The 13,201-nt window shown below is 39.8% G+C and overlaps 1 non-coding gene across 1 annotated transcript; it reads left to right on the top strand.

Moving 5' to 3' along the window:
- The first annotated feature begins 9,242 nt into the window (after positions 1–9,242).
- On the top strand, positions 9,243–9,347 carry LOC145569560 (small nucleolar RNA R71). Its single transcript, XR_014096154.1, has one exon. It is a non-coding gene; the product is annotated as a small nucleolar RNA R71 (small nucleolar RNA).
- The last annotated feature ends 3,854 nt before the right edge of the window (positions 9,348–13,201 follow it).

The following is a 13,201-nucleotide window of genomic DNA, read 5'->3' as shown; positions in this document are numbered from 1 at the left end:
TTTTCTAGATTCAAGCACGCCTTGGTAAGGATCCTATGCCGCTCATACAAAGAAATGTTGGAGGCTTGAACAATGAAACTCACATCGGGTTACAAAAACTACCTCTAGGGCTTCAAATCCCCTAATGAGAGCAATACCTTCTTACCACAAACAAGAGAAATTGGGTTCGATGGGCCTCACGAATTCTAGACCGGCTACCTTAGCATGAATCTATCCTAAAGTCAACCGATGGCAATCCCGAAGCATGCAAACTTTTAACACTTGGTAAGAAAGACATTCATTCACACAGGTTGCCTTTTATTATGCTCAAAATGAAAATGAAACAACTAAGGTTTTCATGGTTTGCCTTGAAACAATAAAATCGTTTTTTTAAGGCATGGAGAATAAAAGCATAGGAGGCAAGTAAACATTTAATTCCCAATCGACAAACAAAGATCGTTCGGCATCATACCAATGATCACTAGATTCCGTAGAATCAAATGCATACAACCTCGAACAATCAACTCCAACCTACACTAACCTAGACTAAACAACCAATCCAAATATTTAAAGAGTTAAGAAGGAAATTTGTCACCCAAAAGCGCATAAGATCGCATTTCCATATCAAATGAAGCTCCATTGCTTATATCACCCGGGGAATTGCACTAATAAGCCCTACACAAATGACAAAATCCAAAAGAACTCGAAAAATATTTGGTTAGTAGCAAGAGTTATGTACAAAAGATCAAAGTAAATAAATAAAATAAAAAAAAACAAAGTAAAAAACTACTAAAGAGAAACAAAGAAAAGAAAAAGGTTTTGGATTAAAAGGGAATTTGGATTTTTCGCTTTGGGAGCCAACACAATGAAACCATCATCAAAACATTGATTTTAGAGAAGAGTAAGGAAGTGAGCATCAACAAAGAGGAGAAAAACTTGCAATGAGCGCTCATTGGCAATGAATATACCCCATAAAACATGCCCTTAGAATAAAATAATAATGGAACACCCCCCCACATTGGAACGGAAAATCGTCCTCGGTTTGAACGAAAAGGGTAAAAAGGGGGTGGGGGGGGGGGGAAGGGCAAAGATAGGCACGAAGGCTCTAGTCCTCCATGTGGGAGCTAGATCCTTCTCTACTCGGATGCCATTTGTAGTCGACGTCGATAGGAGGGCCATGGGGCTCCCATCCATCGGTATAACCCGGTGGAAAACCACGGTTCCGGTATAGCTTTTTTTGCTAATCCGGAAGAGGGTCAAAAGGAGGAGGCATCACTATGGGCTCCGGGGTGTACATGAGGTAATTGGGATCCTCACGATAATCACACCCGCCCGGGGCCCGATAGTCATACCCCTCCGAGGTAGGGTAATCCACACGAGGGCCACCTTGAGAGGATGGCCCTTGCCAATAAGGCCAAGTCGGTTGACGGGGAGTCCCGTCGATATGCGGTTCCTCATAAGAAGGAACCGGCCCTTATTGGGACGGAAAATAGGGATAGTTCATGGGAGGGTCGAAATGCCCTTGGTTTACATGCTAATCATAAATATTGGCATTGTAAACCCCGTGATCATCGGTGGCCTCCGCCAACCAGCTTACTTGTAAGCTAAGATTTTGAAAAGCAGTTTCAATATTAAAAGGAGAAGTGGAAGAATTCATACCTCCCTCACTAAAGGAGGGGACGTGCAAAGGTCGGGATCCTTCCCCAAATTGAAACTGATGATGCTCAAAATGTTGTTGATGATGATCTTGCTGATGTTGTTGTTACTGTTGTTGTTGCTGCTGACGTTGTTGTTGCTGTTGTTGTTGCTGCTGACGTTGTTGTTGCTGTTGTTGTTGCTACTGACGTTGTTGTTATTGTTGTTGTTGCTGTTGTTGACGAGAATGCTGGGGATCTTGATCCCTTGGAGTCCAAAAGAGCTCACTAATGTTGCAGCGGGGAACTTGCCATTGATTCACGTCATCCGGCTGCTCGTTGGAGATGAAAGGGTTGGATAGTGCACACCATGATATATCGCGGACCATCCAAATTCGCGCATCTACACCACCAACACGACAAGCAACCTCGCGTATCATCCTGGCTTGTTTGAGAGCGCCAAGGTTCAAGTAAGGAACCTCATCGACCGGGGTTAGCTTAGCCAACTCCTCTCCAAAGCCGAGCTTATATGCTATCCACGTGATCATACCGCCGCATTGAATGTCGCCGGTAAGGGAAGTCCCCAACTTTGCTTCATGGAACCGGTCGGCAAGGATGGCACCGAAATTGACCTTTGGATCATAGTTGAGATATATCCATCGGTGGCCAACCATAGCATTGTGAGCTCTTCTTGGTAAACTTTTTCAAGCTCTTGTCGTGAGAAAAGAGCGTACACCATCGTCCTGTGAAAGTAGCAAAGGCTCGGATGGATGATTTCCGAACCTTTTGCCGAGCGTGAGCGAAATTTTGTAGTCCCTTGGGTGATGGTGTTCCACCACTCTTGTTCCACATACCCTTCCCAAATTCTATCATTCACCCTATGGACGGGGCTCTCCGGATCCCACCCAAACATGTTGTTTAAATCCTTCAAGGTGACCTTCCTTTGCTTGTTAAATATTAAAAAATGGAGCTTGAGCTCCTTTACACCTTGTCTCTCTGTACTTTGGAGTTGAAAAGAAGAGAGGAACTCCAATGTAAGCTCGCGGTAGGTGCAATGAGGCTTAAGTTCGTCCTCAGGAGTATTGGTGAATGCCGAAGGAATTGTGATAGAGAGGAATGAATCCCAACCCAAAGATTCCGCCATGTCTAGGATGTCCACGTCAAAACCCAATGTTTGACAACAGGACTTGTCATAAAATCTTGTGGAGTGAACATGTCGCTTAGAGAATTCCTCATAGCATTTGCTTTGGAATTGAGAACCGAATTGAACAGTGTATGGTTGGGTCTAGGATGTCCACGTCAAAACCCAATGTTTGACAACAGGACTTGTCATAAAATCTTGTGGAGTGAACATGGCGCTTAGAGAATTCCTCATAGCATTTGCTTTGGAATTGAGAACCGAATTGAACAGTGTATGGTTGGGGAGGGTTGGGCGTTGAAGTAGACTTGGATGGTGCTTGGGAGGAAGAGGCTTTTTGAGACTTTGGGAAGAAGAACCCGGCAACAAATATCTGAATCGGCGAGACATGATTATAACAACAACAAACAACTTATCCAAATGATTTCCGTAGAACAAGTACCTACAACAACCAAAAGTCCAACTTTAAAAATTCATCTCACAATTTCAATTTGGTAAATTCACATCAACTACCCAAATAAGGCATTACATGGTGTCATAAGAACTACTCCATAAATAATTTTAGGAAAATTGCGAATACATGAGTAAGTTCAAAATCACTTCCAAGGATTTATCATACAAAAATCAAGTGATTAAAGAGACATGAACACCATATAATTACCAATGTAACAAACTAAACCAAATTTCACCAACACAAGAAGCCAATTCACCATCAAACTACTTCACTTTGAATAATGTCATACTATTATCACGTTTCCAAACCAAACCAAACTCAACAATATTAGTATGAACAATTGCAAGGGAATTTTCCTCTAAACACCATCCAACAAGCAAGGTAACCCAAATATGACAAACTAATCACATACTACACAATTTTAGCTTCATTCAAGTATTCTCACATAAGTAGTACATGAAACTAAGAAATTGTCATATAATCCATGAAATAAAAAATCTTCAATTCACAAATTAAACAACAATATGGCTAATTATACTCACAAAATCCACATTAAAGTGAAGAAGAGTAAGTAAATCATACCAAATTGCTCCAAAAGAAAGCAAAAATTGAAGACCCACTTGGATGGAAATTTGCTGATCTCGTAAACAATGGAGGAAAGTAGCAAGTTGGTGATGAAATAAGGTGTAATGGTTTGAGTGAGAAAAAGAAGTGAGGAAATGAGGGAAAAGAGGGGAAATCGGCCTTTAAATTCGATTTTTTAGTTGAAATCGTATGGAGCGGGCGCTCCTCATATTAGGAGCGGTCGCTCCTCCTATGGAACGGGCGCTCCTTCAGGGTGAAGCGGGAGCTCCAGCGGTCTGCCGAAAATATGAAAAAAAGTTACCTGATGGAGCGGGCGCTTCACCTGTATGGAGTGGGCGCTCCAGCACTGGAGTGGGCGCTCTTCTCCTTTGGAGCGACCGCTCTTCTAGGCTGTTTTGAGGAGTGAAATTCGATCCTTTTCCTTCACTTAGCCACATTTCTCAATTCAACTTCCACCCTACAAAAGCAAACAACACAAAATTCATATACTTAAATTCCAAAATTAATCCAAATTATTAAAACTCAAAATTAAAAGGAAAAGAAACTCGGGTTGCCTCTCGAGAAGCGCTTCTTTATGAGGTCCCTAGCTTGACCATGAGAAAAGTTTCATCAAGAAGGTGGCTTGGGATCCAAAGGATCAAGCCTTAAACATTCAATGAGACCAACTTCTTCCTTGCAAAAATAGTGCTTCAATCGATGACCATTAACCATAAACTTGTTTCCGTCCGCATCTAACTCAAAAGAACCATAAGGAGTAGTCTTTGATACCACAAAAGGCCCCGACCATTTGGACTTGAGTTTTCCCGGAAACAAACGAAGCCTTGAGTTGAAAAGCAACACCTTATCTCCTACCTTAAAGCTCTTGTTTCTTATATGTTGGTCGTGCCACTTTTTGGTCTTCTCCTTGTAAAGCCTTGAGTTTTCATATGCATCATATCTAAGCTCCTCAAGTTCATTGAGCTTGAGCAATCTCTTTTCTCGGGCAAACGACATATCCATGTTTAGCTCCTTAATAGCCCACCAAGCTTTATATTCCAATTCCACCGACAAATAACAAGGCTTCCCATAGACTAACCGATAAGGGTTCGTATGAATAGGAGTCTTGTATGCCGTTCTAAGAGCCCATAGCCTGTCATCGAGTTTGAGCGACCAATCTTTCCTCGATTTGTTTACCATCCTTTCAAGGAGGTTCTTGATTTCTCGATTCGACACCTCCACTTGTCCTTGAGTTTGAGGATGATAGGGAAGACCAACTTTGTGATGAACTCCATATCTCTTGAGAAGAGCTTCAAATTGCTTTTTGGCGAAATGGGAGCCTCCATCACTAATTAACACCCTTGGAACCCCAAATCGAGGAAAAATGATCTTCTTTAGAAGCTTCAGCACAACCTGATGATCATTGGTAGGAGAAGGTATGGCTTCAATCCACTTAGTTACGTAATCAACCGCTACCAAGATATATAAATTCCCACAAGAGGAAACAAAAGGCCCCATAAAGTCGACACCCCACACATCAAAAGGCTCAACTTCCAAAATGTTTTGTTGAGGCATTTCATCTCTCTTGGTTATGCCACCACTTCTTTGACACCTATCGCATCTCAACACAAACTTGCAAGCATCCTTATGCATCGTCGGCCACCACAAGAGGGATTAGGAAATCTTTGCCACCATCTTGTCAACTCCGCCATGACCTCCATATGGCAATGAGTGGCAATGCTCAAGAACTCCATTAATTTCATGATCTGGCACACATTTACGAAAAAGGTCATCTCCACATTGTTTGAAAAGGTATAGGTCATTCCAAAAATACCTCTTTGCCTCCTTGAAAAACCGTTGCTTTTGTTGAGAAGAGAGTTCCGGGGGAATGACCCCACAAGCAAGAAAATTTCTATATCGGCATACCATGGGCTAGATGCCGAAGCCAAATCCATAAGAGTTTCAAATCCCATTTCCTCATTGATTGGCACATTTTCCTTGTTCTCAAAAGGAAGTCTAGACAAATGATCCGCCACGTAGTTTTCCGCTCCCTTTTTGTCCCTCATTTCCATGTGAAAATCTTGGAGGGAGAGAACCCAACGGATAAGTCGTGGCTTTGCTTCCTTCTTAGTCATGAGATATCGGACCGCTATATGATCCGTGTACACAATCACCTTAGAGCAAATAAGATAAGATCGAAACTTGTCAATGCAAACACCACCGCTAACATTTCCTTTTCTGTTGTAGTGTAATTCTTTTGAGCTTCATCAAGCGTTCTACTTGCATAGTAGATGACATATGATCTTCCTTCTCTGTTTTGCCCAAGCACGACACCTACTGCAAAGTCACTAGCATCGCACATTAGCTCAAAAGGCAGGCTCCAATTCGGAGTTTGCACAACGGGAGAGGAAATGAGAGCTTCCTTAAGCTTGTGAAACGCCTCAAGGAAAGCCTCATTGAAGCTAAAAACAACATCCTTTTTGAGTAATTCAGTCAACGGTTTGGCGATTGATGAAAAGTCTTTAATGAACCTCCGATAAAAACCGACATGTCCAAGAAAAACTCTCACTCCCGTGATGGAGGTGGGAGGGGGCAACTTTGCAATCACCGAAACTTTGGCCGGATCAACCTCAATGCCATTCTTTCAAACTTTATGGCCAAGGACAATACCCTCCTCAACCATAAAGTGGCATTTTTCCCAATTCAAAACCAAACTCGTCTCTTGACACTTTTTCAAGATTATAAAGACAATTTTCAAAAGACGAGCCACCAACACTAAAATCATCCATGAATACCTCAATTTATTTTTCAAGCATCTTAGAGGAAATAGAAGTCATGCATCGTTGGAAAGTTTAAGGAGCATTGCATAACCCGAATGGCATCCTTCGATACGAAAATGTTCCGTATGGATGTGAAAGTAGTTTTCTCTTGGTCACTTGGATGGATAGGGATTTGGAAAAATCCGGAGTACCCATTTTAGAAGCAAAAGAAAGCATGGTGAGAAAGTCTTTCCATCATTTTGTTCATGATTGGGAGAGGAAAATGGTCCTTCTTTGTATTTTTGTTCAATCTCCTATAATCGATACACATCCTCCACCCGGTCACCGTCCGGGTGGAGATTTCCTCTCCTCCTTCATTTTTGACGATGGTCATTCCACCCTTTTTTGGAACTACATGAACCGGGCTAACCCATTTGCTATCGGAGATAGCATAAATGATGCCCGCTTCACGTAGTTTCAAAATCTCTTTCTTGACAACCTGTTGGAGGTTGGGGTTCAACCTCCTTTGAGGTTCAATGGAGGTGGATTGATCATCCTCAAGATGAATACGATTCATGCACAAAGAAGGGCTAATACCCTTGATATCATCAATGCTATACCCTATCACATCTTTATATTTTCTCAAAACATCAAGCAATTTTTCCAAATGAAGTCCCTCAAGGTTAGCATTGACGATAATTGGGTATTTTCCCTCATTGTCAAGAAAAGCATATTTTAAATAAGGGGGAAGGGGTTTGAGTTCTACCTTGGAAGGAGGCGTAGAACTCTCCTCCATTTTCTCCTCTTCTTGTTCAAGCTCGATTTCCACTTCTTGTTCAACCTCATCCACCTTCGAGCTTTCCTCCATAGCCATGACGAACTCTCTAGCATCTTGTGAATAAAACTCTTCCTTGCAAGTAAGAGCTTCAATCATTGGATCTTGCGGCCTCATTACTACCCTCCCTAAACGATCTAACTCCTCATTAACAACATCGACTCGGTAGCATTTCTCAACTATGGGGGTCTTAAGTAACTTGGAGAACTCAAAGACAATCTTCTCATCGGCCACCTCACATGTAATGGTGTTGTTCTTGTAATTGATGACCGCCACCAAGGTTTTAAGAGCTTCACGACCCAAGATCAAAGGAGTATCGACATCTTCCTCCATATCCATCACTACAAAATCACATGGCACATAGATATGCCCAACTTGGATAGGAACATCTTCAAGTTCACCACATGGAAGCTTGACCGAGCGGTCGGCTAGTTGAATTATTTTTCTTGTGGGGATCATTTCAATAGTGAGCTTTTGTGCAATGGAGAGGGGAATTAAGCTAACACTTGTTCCTAGATCCGCCAAGGCACCCCTAGGTTCCATGTTACCGATCTTAACCGGTAAAGTAAAGCTTCCCGGGTCCTTCTCTTTCTTTGGCATCTTGTGTTGAACGAGTGCACTAACTTGATGAGGGAGGGTAATGAGCTCGTCATTAAGCTTCCTCTTGTTGGTTAAGATATCCTTGAGAAATTTGGAGTAGGAAGGCATTTGGGTAATAACCTCGATGAAAGGGAGACTTATGTGTAAGTTCTTCATTACACTAAGGAATTTTGCGAATTTATCATTCAACTTTCTCTCCGCAAGCCTCCCGAGAAAAGGAACCGGCTCATCTAGATTCTCTTCTTCTTCTCACTAGGAATTGAGGTTGTTTTCTCATCATTGTTCTTCTTCTTCTTTACATTCTCTTCTTTCCCAACGCCTTTGTCTTCTTCAACTCTCTTCTACACCCTCACACTTTCTCGCTCTTCTCCCTCTTTAGGCCCTTTATAGGATGTGCCCGATCTCAATTTAATTGCCTTGCAAGAATCGGGTTTCAAGTTGTGAGAGGGGTTAGGTTGTGGTTGCCCGGGTAAGGTAGAAGGTGAGTTGAAAAGTACTCTCTCGGCCAATTGAGCTAATTGCAAATCAACCATCTTATTATGAGCTTTGACTTCTTGCATTTGTTGATGAGTGGCTTGGAGTTGTTGATGAGTGGCTTGGAGTTGTTGGAGAATTTGGGTTTGTGTGGAATCGGATTAAGATGCTTGATCTTGACTCCTTTGAGACCCTTGATTTTGATTGTTGTATTGGTTTTGGTTGTTGTATTGGGTGTTTCTTGGGTAGTTACCCTTTGGATTTTTGTTTTTAGGTGGAGGTGGGTTTTGATATTGTGGGTTGGAATTGTATGATGGTTGGGCTTGTTGCCCCCATTGTTGAGGTTGAGGTGCAAATCCGGGTGGTAGTTGTCTCCAAGCTACTCCTCCACCACTTCCCCTAAATCCATCTTGCCTTGAGTTGTAAGCTGCAACATGTTCGGGGCTCAAGCCTCCACAATAAGATGTATCATGGTTTGTACCACCACAATTTTGACATGAGAAGGAATTGACTTGAGAGGAGCTTGCCCCACTATTAACACTTGTGCTCAACTTTGCAAGCCCCTTGGTCAAAATCTCTATTTGATGTTGCAATTGATCAACCTTTTCTAATTCATACATCCCACTTTTCTTCGGTGCACTCCTCCTTCTACCACCCTAAGAGTAGTTCTTCGCCACTTCTTTGATCGTTGCCTCAACTTGGTTTTGAGGGATCTTGATCAATTGTCCACCCGCCCCCGCATCCAAGTTAGCTCTAGACATGGGTTCCAATCCATCATAGAAGAATCGCATGAGCAAGCTTTGATTGTATTCATGGTGAGGACATGCTTGTACCAACTCCTTGAATCTTTCCCAAGCTTCACTAAGACTCTCATCCGTTTCTTGTTCAAATGATGCAATCTTCCTTCTCATCTCGGCGGTCTTTTGTTTGGAAATGAATCTCTTCAAAAATGCCTTGACTATCTCTCTCCATGTTATGAGAGAATTTGGCCTCACTTGCTTGAGCCACTTCTTAGCTCTACCCGAAAGAGATTGGCGAAATAGATGCATTCGGATGTACTCTTGAGAAACTTGATTGGTTTGAATCATGGCACATAGCTCGAGAAATCTATCAAGGTGCTCAATAGGATCTTCACTTGGAGAATCTGAAAATTGCTCCCCTTGTACCATCCTTGTGTATTGGGGATGAATGGTAAAGTTGGTTTTCATGACGGGAAGCAAGATCCCTCTCGTGAGCTCATAATCCTCCGGATTTCCAAACTCAAAAAACAAAACTTCATCCTCTTCTCCTGCCATTGTCTCACTTTGAACACTTGAAGAACAAGAGTCACTCCCAATATCAACAATAGAACCAAGACCTCTTCCCTCTTCTCGATAAAGCCTACGGACTTGTCTCAATGTTCGGTCGAGCTCGTGGTTAATGTTATGTGTGGGCGGACCTTGAGATCTCCTAAGCATCCACCAAAGCTAGGCGAACAATTAGCAATGACAAGTAGGATGAAGCGAACAAAACAAAAAAGAAAGGCAAATAAAATAACTCTAACAATAGCAAAAATACATGCAAAACAAGCCGCTTCCCCGGCAACGGCGCCAAAATTTGATCCCGGGTTAGTAGGTTATTGGGACTACTACCGTAGGGAATATTTCAAGCATTACCCCAAACTTGAACCCCACTGTGATCATACACTTAAGCATGGTGGCATCCAAAGGGAAGGAAGCTAGAGCAAAAGAGTCGCCAACAAGTTTTAGGAACTTGTAAACCGTTCATAGGGTGAAGGTTACACCCCTTAACGATCCATGAGATCGTCAACTCTAATAGGTCTGGAACCATGACTAGAAGTTCAGGGATGAAGGTACAAATCCAATCTAAAAGAGAAAGAACCTGCCCTAATAATAGGCCTCTACTTCATTCTTCTCGTATCCATGTGCGCTTTCTGACTAACATGCAATCAACAGATTAACCCTAAACCTGTTTATCTATGTTGGTTGAATTTAATGCACAAATAAAACTATTATTGGCGATCACTTGAATTATAATCATATTAGCCCTAAACAAGATTATTAATTATCTTATTAAGCGTGATTACAAGTACAAATTCCCCTTAAACATACATAAAAGGTGTGATCAAGAAACAACAATAATCATTAAGCAACATAATAAACACAATCATCATAATTATAATCATAATCATAATAACAATTATAATTAAAATAATCATGTTGAAGCATAATATCATTAGCAAGATCCTAGGCATGATACTAATAAGATTAATAACAAACCCTAGCATGTCACTAAACAATAAAAATCAAAGCTTTAGCCCTAACATAATACTAACATGCTATTGATATGATATTAGAAAGCATAGGAAGCACCCTAAACATGATACTAGAAAGCAATAATAACATCCTAACATGATGCTAGGAATTAATAAATAATAAACATGCTTTCTACAAGAATAGAGCAATAAGACTACATACTTTGATGTCTCGTACCTCTTTCTAATAACAAAATACACACATTAGTAACTTCAAGGAAAATAATAAAATCAAACAATTAAATTAAATAATTGAAATAGAGATTTGAGACCAAACCCTAGAAATTATAACCTTTCACGTCTAAGGAGAAGGCAACTTCGAACTTGGCTAGGTGTGTCTAGTGCTAATGTATGAGGAATTGTGTAAGAGGGAAGGTTTAGAAAAAGAATAGAGAGAGAAGGAAAGCTTCTAGCTTTAGAGAGAGAAAGAGAGAGATGATGATTGTTGATTGTAGATGAGAATTGATGATTAAAAACGGAGCTTTAAGGACGCTATTTATAATGAAAACAGTCCGAATATGATAAAAAAGGAATCGGAGTTCGAAAAGGAATAAAACACGACGCTGTCGCTGCAATAGCCTCAGTCGCCGCGCGACAAAGTGCAGTGTCGCGCAACAAGCCTGTCATCAGGCGCTGCAAGACAGTTTTTGCTGATTTTTTTTGTTTAACATATCTTTTGATCCAGAAGTCCAAATAAGGCATATAATATGTTGTTGGAAAGCTCTTAAAGTCTACTTTCCAAATCAATTGGAATCAGATTAAAATATTTTGAAGATAAAAAGATATGGCTGAAATAGTGGAAGGATGTCAGTTTTGGATAGAGTTTCGTATTCCATTCATATCTTTTTCGTTATAGCTCGGAATTAATATTATAATATATCATTGGAAAGATAATTTCAATATCTATCCAACCATATAAGATTTGGATAAAGATTATGAGGCACAAAAATAATATCTGACTATCTTTGAACATCTTTAAATTCGAATAGAATTAGGACTTAAAAAAGGAAAGTTTTATTCAATTTCAAACTCTTTGATTTTATCTTTTCAAAAAAGGATAATTAAGATCTTTTAGAAACTTATAAAAGCTTCTAATAAATCCTAATTATTTTAGGAATAGGATTAAACCTTTGGACCCTCCACATGATCATTGGGTCATAGGTAAAATCCGGTTTGGGCCCGGTTTAGTATTTTGGCCATAACTTCCTCATTATTCATCGAATTGGGCTTATATATATCGTTCGAAAGGTATTTTCAAGCCCCATCCAACTACACTATTATTGGACCCTTATCATGGACCAGACTAAACTAGAATGGATGTTTTCATAAAACAGGGTGAGAAAAGAAATATTTTCAAAAACAGAAAGAAGAGATATTTTAATAAAAACATCCTCATCACTAGACTTTTCACACTTTCACTTCGTTCGATAATCAAATGACATGAAAGGTATTCATCACTGGGTTCGGTTTTAGGGAGACACAAATGGGTGTCTACAACTACCTTAATCAAATTATAAATTTATAAACACTTTACTACCCTAATACAAATATAGGGGTAAGCAAAGGATCGAACCCAAAGGAAGCACACGAGTTTATACACCAAATCCACTAATGCAGGAGTAAATTAGAGAATATTTTTTTTGGTTTTCTTCCTTAAGTAAACTAAAGCAATTAAGAAAGGAAGACAAAAGGATTAATCAAAGATAAACGAATGCTAGGGGTATGGGGGTGTCAAACATGATCGAACATAGATGAACAATGATGATTATCATGAATAGCATGCCATAAAATGCTATGTTCTACTCAAACAACTCACTTTCATGCAATTGCTTAAGCAAATCAATGAACTAAGTCTTGTTCTAATCGAATCATTTTCATGTATCCAATTAGTCACTAATTATGACAAGAGATTAAGAGTGCACAAAACATAAAACTCTACTTAGATAATTCATTTTCACGCAATCATCAAAGTAAAGGTGATCTTAGTCTAATTCAAATCATTCTCATGCATTTAGATTAGGTAATATCAAATAATGTGCTACTAATAATCTCAAGCTATTAAAAATTATATCTTTCATCAATTTACGGCATGATTTCAATCAATTCATCATTAATCATCAACATTATCACATGTTTTCCACCCCCTTCCCCTAGCTAAAAACTTAGCATAGGAAAGAGAAACTAACCATTATAAAAAAAACAAATAAGATTTAATAAACACAAAATTAAATATGATTGAAAACTAATAAAAACAATACCAACAAGTTCAACTAAAGAGATAGATGAAATAAGCAATAACCAAGCAAATAAATCAAACTAAAAGAAAGGATAAGAGATTACTAAAGAGGAACTTGATTAAAGATGAAAGCTTGAAACTTTTGCATTGAAATAACCTTGAACAAAATCTTGAATACAATGAAGAAAACTTGAAGAATAAGCTACTTTCTCTCTCT

This window comes from Chenopodium album, chromosome 11 (assembly GCF_948465745.1).
Source record: "Chenopodium album chromosome 11, dcCheAlbu1.1, whole genome shotgun sequence".
NCBI classification, from domain to species: Eukaryota; Viridiplantae; Streptophyta; class Magnoliopsida; order Caryophyllales; family Amaranthaceae; genus Chenopodium; species Chenopodium album.
The sequence above is the reverse complement of the archived record's forward strand: the minus strand, read 5'-3'. Positions and strand labels throughout refer to the sequence as shown.